This window comes from Meleagris gallopavo, chromosome 14, assembly GCF_000146605.3.
Source record: "Meleagris gallopavo isolate NT-WF06-2002-E0010 breed Aviagen turkey brand Nicholas breeding stock chromosome 14, Turkey_5.1, whole genome shotgun sequence".
In the NCBI taxonomy this organism is placed as follows: Eukaryota; Metazoa; Chordata; class Aves; order Galliformes; family Phasianidae; genus Meleagris; species Meleagris gallopavo.
In genome coordinates, this window is record NC_015024.2 from 16,114,414 (window position 1) to 16,124,563 (window position 10,150).

A 10,150-nucleotide genomic window follows, 5' to 3' on the forward strand; every position below is an offset into this window, starting at 1 on the left:
GGTCGGGCGGAGGAGCTGCGGTGCCCGCTCCGAGCGCGGGGGGAGCCCCGCTGCTTCGCGAGCGCTTCACGAAGTGCCCTCGCGAGTTGGCTTTTCTCCTCGGGTCGAGCCGACAGCTCTGCGCAGAGACGGCTCTGAGTTAAAGTCTTCTGACAGCGCGTCCGTAATCCGTCAGTGACATCCTCATGGATCCGGTACCGACCCATACACGCGCTCCAGCTGAAGCAAAACTCCTGTGGTGTCAATGAGCGGCGCTGCCCGAAGCAGCTCCGAGCCCCCGGCCTGCTGTGGTGGTCGGCCCGCACTCCTCCACGAGCAGCAGGTTTCATCCCACCCCAGTGCCCACGGAGTCCCCCTCCTTACATAAGGGCTGCATGTCTCCCTGCCAGTTCTTGAGCAGTACAGCAAGAAGCAGACATTCTCCGAGGGCAGAGCTAAGGTTGTGTAATTATCACAAGTAGGAAGTGTCATTTTCCCGTTGCATCTGCTGTTTTCCAAACATCTTTGCTCTTTTAGACGATAGCATCAATGTTTGCTGCGGGGACGTGTGTGGGAACAGGCGCCGGTGGTGTGTGTGGGGCACGGCGGCCTTTGTGTGATCGCTGCCAAGACTTCCACCACGGCGCTGTTACGGACAACAGCAACATGTTTGGGGACAGCATCAGCAAAGGAGAGCACACGTAGGCAGAAAGTGCTGAAACTTTGACTTGGGAGCAGCCCAACTCTGTTTGCAGCCACAGCCATTTGCCATCCCTCTGTGTTAGACAAAGTGGCACAACAAAATGGCACTTTCTCTGTGGTACCGACAGCGCTCAGCCGCTTTTCTGAAAGCCATCACAAGTGCTGGAGGACCGTCTCTACTCCCGCTTCCTGCTGCAGCTCAGGAAACAGGGCTGGTCCTAACTGCTGCACACACCTCCCCCTGAGCAGAGGTGCACCCCTCTGGCAGCCCCGCAGCCTGGCACCATCTCCTGAACCTTGTGCTGAGAGCACGGGGGTATTTCCACGCACCTGGACCACTGGTAGAAATGGATATGAAAAAAGAAAGCGGGACGCTACGCGCACGGCCAAAGTCAGTATTTGTGTGTAGGGTTCAATGCCAAATATAAATATTAACTCAAGCTCTTAGGCCCCGTTAGCTGCTGTAGTAAAGATGCATTTTTGTAATTTTGCATCAGAGCTGCGTAACTTCTCGGAAGTGACTGCTCTTCTCAGCAGCCCAAACTCTAACCACTTGTAAATGACTTCTCTGTGGATTTAATGGGGAATGTGTTCCCCAGGAATGGGGCTCGGTACATAGGGGTTTCTATGAGTTTCTGAGCGCTGGGAGCACCAGAAGCGACGCTGCTGCTTTCCAGGGCAGGAAGGCTGCGTCTCACCACATGATTAGCACCTTTTAGTGGAAGTGGGTGGAAAGAGAAGTTAGCAATTGAGGGTAGACACTGGGAGCCATCTGCACAGAGCCTATTAGTGGCAGCCATTCACTTTGCAGCATCTAACACATCCTGCTGAGGAGTGAAGCATTGGTTTCTAAGCTGAGAAGACATTGAGGGGTAGAAGAAAAAGGCTATGGGAGAGCCGATGGACTTCACACAAAGCAGGGCAAGGTTTGCCACAAGAGCATCCTTGGCAAAGGAAGCAGGCTCTGTACGCTGGAAGTCTTCGCCACAAACAGCCAGAACAGCCAAGCAGAGAGCAGGCAGTGGCCAGAAGCACGGTGGCCAACTGGCCGCACCCCGTGCTGCTTCCAGCAAGGTTCAGCTGCCACCGGCTCTCAGTTGCTGCTGCCAGCAAGCAGGCAGGAGGAAACTGCTCTTGGAAATCTCACTTAGCGCTTGACAGGATCCTTAAAAATGTGGCCCGGGCTGAGTCCATAAGCTTTTGGGGAAAGCGTTGTGTGAGGAATTGTGTAAACACAGAACTCGCTAATGGATAGCCCTGGTGCAGCGCTGAGATTTATGCACGCTGCTGCACAGCGTACCGAGCTAACAAGTTTGTTGGGTTAATAAAGAGACACAGAGAGACTTTGCTGATAATTGTGAGGGAGAAACAAGAGATAAGGAAGAGTTCCTGCGCAGTATGCATTTTCCAGACTTTAGTAAGGACACTGATAGCTGTCAGTCGGTGTATTTTTAGCTGAGCAGAGAGCACAGGCAGGGGATGAAGTGAGGAGCTCAGCCAGGCTGGAGGAAGGTCCTTGGCAGAACTCCTCCAAAAAAACTGCCTTGGGATGAGCATGACTTATCTTTTCAGTAGTGACCCTATTAGGAAAATGAGGGGTTGTATAACAACTCAAAGATGTGAAGCAGATGTCGCATCTGAAGCAAAGAATAACTTTGAGATAAAGTGAAATGAGGTGAAATGCAGCATTAGCCAATGTAGGCAGTTGGGTGCCGATAATAAAACTTTCTGACTTCTCCTTGGTTTGGCACACAGGAGGCAAAGACTTATCTCAGCTATTCATGGATGGGAGGCAATTACCTCATGTTGCACCACAAGAGGTTCGGGTAGGATATTGGGAGAAATTAATTCTCAGTAGGAGCAGTCAGGCAGCAGCACAGCTGCCCAGGGAGGTGGTGGTGTCACTGTGTTCCAGAGCTGAGGAGATGTGGCACTGAGGGGCATGGTCAGTGAGCACTGTGGGAATGGCTTGGGGTTGGACTCAGGGATCTTAGAGGTCTCTTCCAACCTTGATAATTCTATGATTCATCTGCCCTGAGTGTGATCTAGCTTCTGGAAAGACAAATGTCAAGCAGAGGGGTCCAAAATTCCAGCAGAGACAGAGAATCGGCAAGTGGCATTGCACAAGGCATAGGCAAGATCTTATTGGAACTGCCATTCTCCATGTTCTCCAGACAATTCTCCAGTTGAAGACAGAATGCATTTGGGCTGGAATACGCACAAAGGAGAGCTTCTAGGATCACAGGGGCAGAAAGCCTATTTAACAGAAGTCTCTGTGAGAATGACTTGCACAGCCTGGGGAAACAAAGGCTGACAGGGGTATGGCTGTGCTCTGAAAGCACACCAGGGAATGGGAGAAGGATACGGCATGCCAGAGCAATAAAAGAGCTAACAGACAAGAAGGAAGAGCACAGCCGAGCTATGCTGGCCATGTGGTCTGGAAATCCGACATCTGCTTCTAACCTTCAGAGGGAACAGCCTTACGATGGGAGGAGCGAAGCAGGAGGTGTCAGGATGGACCTCGAGAGCCTGCAGAGGGAGTTGCACAGTGGAGCGGCCACCATGGTTCCCCCTGCCCTGTGCCCCCCTGGGCTCAGCCCTAAGGTCAGCATCCCACAGAACACACACATCTCCCTGCTCACCCCCAGCACCATCTGAGCTCCTCTGGCTGCTTCCTAGCAGATCTCCCCTGGAAGGGGAGGATAGAGGGGAGGAGAACTCTAGAAGTGGATTTCTCAAATACCCAGGGATTTCTGACTTGCTTCTAAATTTGGTGTGTGTTCTTTGCCATCCCAGAAAACTTAAAACTTCCTCTGTTCAGCAAAGTAAGGGTCTTTTAAAAGTTCTCCTTTAATATATATAATCTATTTATAGATGGTCTTTCATGGGTTCTTTGGGAAATAGTTTTAGAACTGAATTAGCAAGTGATCAAATGCTGACTATCAGGGACTTCAAACAGCAAGCCAAAAACTTTCTATCAGAAACAGCCTGCAGAAGAGCGACTCAGGAGAAAAAGGATCTGAAAGATGAGGAGCAATGTGCAAGCACAAGTCAGTGCCAAGAATCCCCCAGACTGCAAACCCTTGAAATGCCAGAAGGCAGGAGCAGAAAGCAGCCCAGAAAGGTAGAGAGGCACACAAAGCTGAGTGTGCAACAGCGTTAAACACAAAACTCTGCCGAGAGAAAAGAAAGGCAACAAAAAGCAGAGGCACAGCTCAGCATCCTGCACACTGCACTCCACTGATAGCGAAGGCTGCGCAATTTAAATCTGTAATCCCTTCCCAAGCAAAGAGGCTTTTGCAACAGCACAATCTGGATGTCACCAGCATATGAATAGGCATCATGGGACTGCTCTGGAGAGCAGAGGTCAAAGTTTAGTGATGTATGTAGTTGTCTGCCTAATGGGTCTTATTGATTATTATCCATAGAAACAAGCATCATCGCCAAATCTGCCTCCCCCCTTTGTGCTAGATGCTGGCAGCCAAGAAAAAGCACCTTGATATTCCAGCCCCACGCAGCATGCAGAGCACTGAGGCTTGAGGCAGGGGAGGACACTGCGCTGCTGGGACGCAGGCAGTGGGAAACAGGGAATACGTCTGTGCAGCATCTGTATAGCAATGATACCTGCAAGCATAGTGTCCAAAAAATCACATTTAATAAAATGATAAATAAATAAATGATAAAACAGGAAAGAATGGGAGAAAATAACAAGTCAACTTTGGAAATCAGTAACTTAAATAACTTCTGCATCGTGGAAGAGGCTGAAAAACCCCACTATAGACAGATCCAAATCCTTATTTGTCCAACAACAAGGCTATCTTAAATATTGCAGTGAGATTGTCAGATCTGTGATACAGAATGGTGATAATAGATGGGTATCTTCACAGGCAGGTACAGTTCTGTTGTGGAAACTCCATGGGAGTGCAAAAAATAGAAAACCTGCTGCAAAAATGGAATCAAAAGCTCTGATGCCATTTTTTCTAATTTTTGTGACAGTCAGTGGTTGCCAGCCATCCCACGCTGGGCACTGGGAACCCCTTGGATGGAGGCAAGGCTGGCAAAGAACCATGGGCAAGGTGGTTATCAGGAAATGTCCTCAGCTCTCAGGACTAAGCTGGGAGATGCATGCTCACATGGGAAATCTGGATCCTTCCAGCCCTGGCTGCACCCTTCAGTGTCTGGGAGCTCCTGGCTCTGCAGCTCGCTGTGGGACTGCACCCTGCTGGCTCCCACAGCAGAGCTCAGGCATTTTGGGAGGCAGGACCCATTCTGCACAGCCCGCACTGAGTCCTGCCCGGCCCTCAGGCACTGCAGATCTTTTGCCAAGAAGGAATCTTTGTGCAGGAGGCATCTTCTCCAGCAGAACCACGTCCCAGCCCTCCTCCTGCGGTCAGTGAGCTCATACGAGCCTTGTGTGTCTGGGTTAGCATAGAACATAGTCATCCATCTGCATGTCCTCATGGAAACATTGGGTCCTTCCCACCTGAGAAATAAGAAAAACACAAGGGTATAAAGCAAAGCACAGACCGTGCCATCTGTTCTGAGGCCACAGCACACATCACAGCACGGTAACCGCATTTACTGCATGGAGCCACAACACAACACCAGACCCTGCCAGGGACGTCATTACTGAGCACACAGCCGGGTGACAGAGCAGCACCAGGCCCATCTCCTGCTCCATTTCCTTACAGGTACAGTAACTCAGCCTTGGCTCTGCAAAGGGAAACTCATGGTGCTGCACTCATGCAGCTGGCATAAAGATACAAGCATCTGGTGTGAGCACAGCTCCGCAGGGCTCACTGAAGAACAAAACAAGACTCTCTTTTCTTCTCGAGTACAGCTGAACCTCTTCCTCCCATCTCCTCCACACATGCCAGAAAAGAAGCATGAGGAGCTGCAGCCGTGTGACCGACTCATGGCTCACACACTGAGCAGAGCAGCTCCTGCACCCGGGTCTGAGAGGGGCTGCTCTCCAAAAAGGAAAACAGAAAGGAGGGAAAAAAAAAACCTTGAACACTTCATGGCAAACTCTTTCAAAAGAAAACTTGCTTCGAGCCAAAAAGCATTTGCCAAGTTTCAACTAAATGTAAGTTTTCACAATGTTGTAATAAACAGCTCAGGATGGGGGTTTCCAGATGAGAATGCTGAGACAACTTTGTTCCAGCCAATTAAAAGAACGTGTGTGTGTGTATATATATATATATGTATAAAACTAAAAATCAAACTACCTGAGGAGATATTTTGTGTTTTTCATACATATGTATGTGTATATACACACACAAACATAAAGACAAAAACAAACAAACAAAACCCCAGCTGGTGGCAATGGCACTGCCCAGAAACATCCCTGGGCTGGCAGAGCTCCTGCGGTGCTCAGGTGCCAATGGCTTTCCTTGCCCTCGTGCACAAGGTGGGACACGCAGAGCTTTGGGTGCACAGCAGTGCTCTCAGGGCCGTGTCTGCCTGCTGGCTTAGCAGACAGCTGCTCCTTTCTTTTGGATTGTACAGAAATCTTTCACTGAGAGTTTCCCTTTCTGCTTCCAAGTGACCGCCTTGCTCACATCTGAGGGAAACCGACTGGGAGCGTGGTTAAAGCAACCCGGGTTGTGGGCAGCTGGCAGAGGGCTGGGTAGGGCTACAGCCACACTGCAAGGTGCGGCCTCGCCAGGGGAACTGCTATTAGCTATTCCACCTAATTAGATCATTAGATTAATTATGTAATTAACCAGGATTGTTGTTAGACAAAGGCAGGTAGAGCCTCAGAGGTGATAAGGAAGATACCAGGGCAAAGTTATGCTGTGATTTGTATTGATTTCTTTAACCGTTCCCTTGGTTCCCACATCTATTTACCCTCATCTTGTTCCTCCAGGATTGTTTAAAGGTGATTAAAGCAGGAGGGGGGCGGAGGGAGTACTTCTTGTAAAGAGAGCAAAAAGAACAAAACGTCACTGCAATTTTATGCCCCTGTGCTGCGGCAGTGCAGGGCTGTGTGGGACCCTATGTCCTGGGGCTGGGTTCTCCTGGGTCCTGCCCAGTTTGTGGTTCAGGGGAGCACACAGCAGCTGTGTGTGTTCCTGCCGCGTTTTGCTCCACTGCTCGCTCGGTGCCTGCAGTGCTGGTGGGAACCACAAGCCAATTAAGGAGCCCTTGTTGCGGTAGACGTGGTATAAAAGCAGCATTAGAGCATCCTGCCCCAGAGACCCAGCAGCCCGAAATACCCAAAGGCGAGCACAAGGCATGGCTGCAGTTTAATAGCCGAGCCCTCCTTGCTCAGGCGTGAAGCCGGGCTGGAGAGGGCATGGTTCAGGTCCAAGCATCGCCCTCACAGAGCTGGAGCTGAGCCCGGGCTGCAGCACACAGTCACCAACCCTGCCCGTCCTGTCCCACGGCTATTGTTGGATGCATTGAGGAACTTGACCCACTTTGGGAGTTTCTATTGGTTTTTTGCATTCCATTTGTCCCTTCTGACTGACGCTCTGCCCTTGTGTGTCACCGCTCTGGCTCTGCTCCCTGGGGTGGGTGCTCAGATTGCTGTAAGAAGATCCAGCTGCTGCATCCTTCTGTGCTCAGAACTCCTGCATGCTGGGCAGACTTGCATGGGGTTTTGGGAAGTCCTCTCCAGCATCCTCCCTCATCATCCAGCCTCCTTCCTTAAGCTTAATTTGGACAGCAAAACATTGCACACTTGCTTACACCACCAAATAACTGGAAATCCAGCAGTGCTTCTCACTGCCACCTTGGAGTTTGGGCCAGAGAACATTGAGCTGGGGAGCGGCACATTCACACTCCTTAGCATAAATATCAATTTTCACACTGCAGTCAGGTTCTCTAAGTGTGGGGAATTGGTGTGGCAACACGATTTTAAAGGTCTGGCTGAGATGAATCCCTTCCCCGGGAGCCCCTCGGCACAGCTCAGCTCCTCACCATCACTCAGCGATGAAGAGCCAAAACCAGACTGTAGGGGAGCACACTGAGCACGGAACTATCCCAGCCTGCAGAACAAAGTTACTTGCAGGGAATTACTACAACAGCATATTGCCACAGAAGTTACCCAGAATGGGGTAACCAGCCTACCAACAACCTGAAGCAGCTTGAATTCCTGTGCTTCCATCTCTGTACCCCGTGGGCAAGGAAGGTTCCCTGCCTGCAGGCAGCACAGCCGCTCCCGGAGTGGAGCAGTTTGCAGCCCCAGCAGATCCCCATCTCTCGCCATCTGCCCGCAGCTGATTGCAATCTGTCAGGAGGCAGCGGCTGCAGCCTGGGCTCAGCACACATCTGCGACAGCACGTCCTTTTCTGCATCCCTCCCAAGAGAAGCGATGGGCACAGGGCTTCATCCAGGCAGGGGCCGAACTCAGAGATGCTCGGGAATGGGCTCAGCGTTAATCACATTACCGCAGAAACCCAGCACGGCTCCTGCAGTGCTGGCGGTGAATCCTCCCGGCGCCCGGTGAGCCTCACTCCAGCGTGCCAGAGGTCCTTTAATTCATTAATCACATTTGCTTAATAACCCCGGATCGCTCCGGCGGAGCGCTGCCAGGCTGGCAGGAGGCACTGAGGGGTGGCAGCGGGACGGGTGCTCAGCACACAGCCCTGCGGTGCCCCAGGGGCAGAGGGCACCTTCTGGCAGCGCTCTCTCTGGCAGCAGTTTATGGTGGAGGATTTATGGTACTCCGGGTGTGCGCTGCCATGTGATTGACAAGCTGCCCTCAGCAGCGGCGTGTTTATTGCAGGTAATTACTGATGATGTCAAGGAAAAAATTGCAGAGAAGATCCTGCACGCAGCCTGCTAATTGTACCTGTTTCTCGCACTAAAAGTTGTGATAGGTGTAATCCATCAAATGTGCTTTATGCAACTTTGCAATGCTTCGCTAAAGGCCCATTTTATTGCTTTGGCAATCAATGGGAGCAGTGCTGCCTGGAGCATCATTCCCCTGCAGCCGCCCCACATCAGCCCCACGCTGCTCCCATCCCACTCTGCGGCCCTGGGGCTCAGCAATGCGCTGCTCTCAGCAGAGATTGCTCCATAGCTGACGTTCAAACCTTCCTTTGGATTTGCCATGTGGATAGTTGGGATCTCCAGATATCCTGTGGTACATCCTCGGAAATCCTTACCTGGGGTAAAGAGAGCAAACTGGTCTGTTCCATCTGTCCGTGTCTGAGCGAAGGCACCAGAGCCAGAAGCTGTGCTGGGTCTGTCTCTATAAACCTGCTCAATATTTCAGCAGCTGGATATTTGTGCCTTGGTTCTCAGAGAGAAAAATACACTCATTTATTTCCCTGAAATAGCATATTATGATGGATGCAACTGCCAAGCTTCAGCTAATGGATGTAACATGATGGAAAACATCATTATTTAGGTGTGGGAAATTGTTCTTTAGGAATCTGGTGTCTGTAGCAAACCTGCACTCCTTGAACCTCAATCCCGCAACGTGTTTCAGATGTGGATTTTAAGTGACTGTTTCTAATTAGTGCATCACAGAGCCCTGTCAAAATACCTTTTGGTGAATGGCAATAGCGTGTGCACGGGATTTTAAACGGCATCTCGAGCTCGACTGTGTCTCTCTATGTTTTAAAGGCACGCAGCCAGCTGCAGCTGTAAGGGGCTTCTCCCTGAGGCTGTGCATCCCTGCTCACTGCCACACCGCTGCACGGTACCTGCAGGCCATGCTGCACGATGGGATGTGGGCATCATGTAGCGATGCTTCCTAATGCACAGGGACACCATAGGCTCCCCAGTGCTGCATGACATAGAATTAGGGCTTTTTGTGCATGAGAGGGGGCAAGCAAGGCACAGTGAACACAAGCATCCTGGCTGCTGCAGTGAACATTCCCTGCTGTTTTGGGATTTCCCTTCCTGCCCAGACTGATGGATGCTCCCTGCTTGTGGTGGCTCAGGACCAGCCAGCGCTGAGCTCTCTTCACCCATTTATTGACACTCTGGCACTGCTCATTGCAAGTACTGGTGACACAGCCCAGAGCCCCACAGCCCCATCCAGGCGCGTTCCTCCACAGCCTGCACAGCACTCATAGCTGCAGAGGAAACCAGACCCCGCTCCTTGGGCAAAAGCACGAGCACAAACATGTGCAGCTGGTTCCCATCAGCCCTGCCGAGGCTTGCGCTTCAGGTGCCTGATAAATGCTCCTCACTTCCTATGGGGAGGCTCTGCTGTATCTCAGTAGAGGTATTAAACCTCCCCCGCAGCGTGTCTCAGGGGCACTGCCGGCCATGTCAGAGGAATGCATCGTGCTCCTCCTGCACCACTGCTGCTCGTGGAGGTGAGTGCACTGTGTGCACCCACTGAGTGCACCGTGCTGCAGGCTGGGCTTCTCAGCACGCCATGCCAGGTTTCACGAGTGTGCAGCACAACTTCTGGTCCGTCCTAGCCATGAGCTCACCGTGCACTTCCAGCAGCACTCAGTGACCCTGGTGGTGCCACTCAGCCTGACACCTGTGTAGCTGGAGCAGG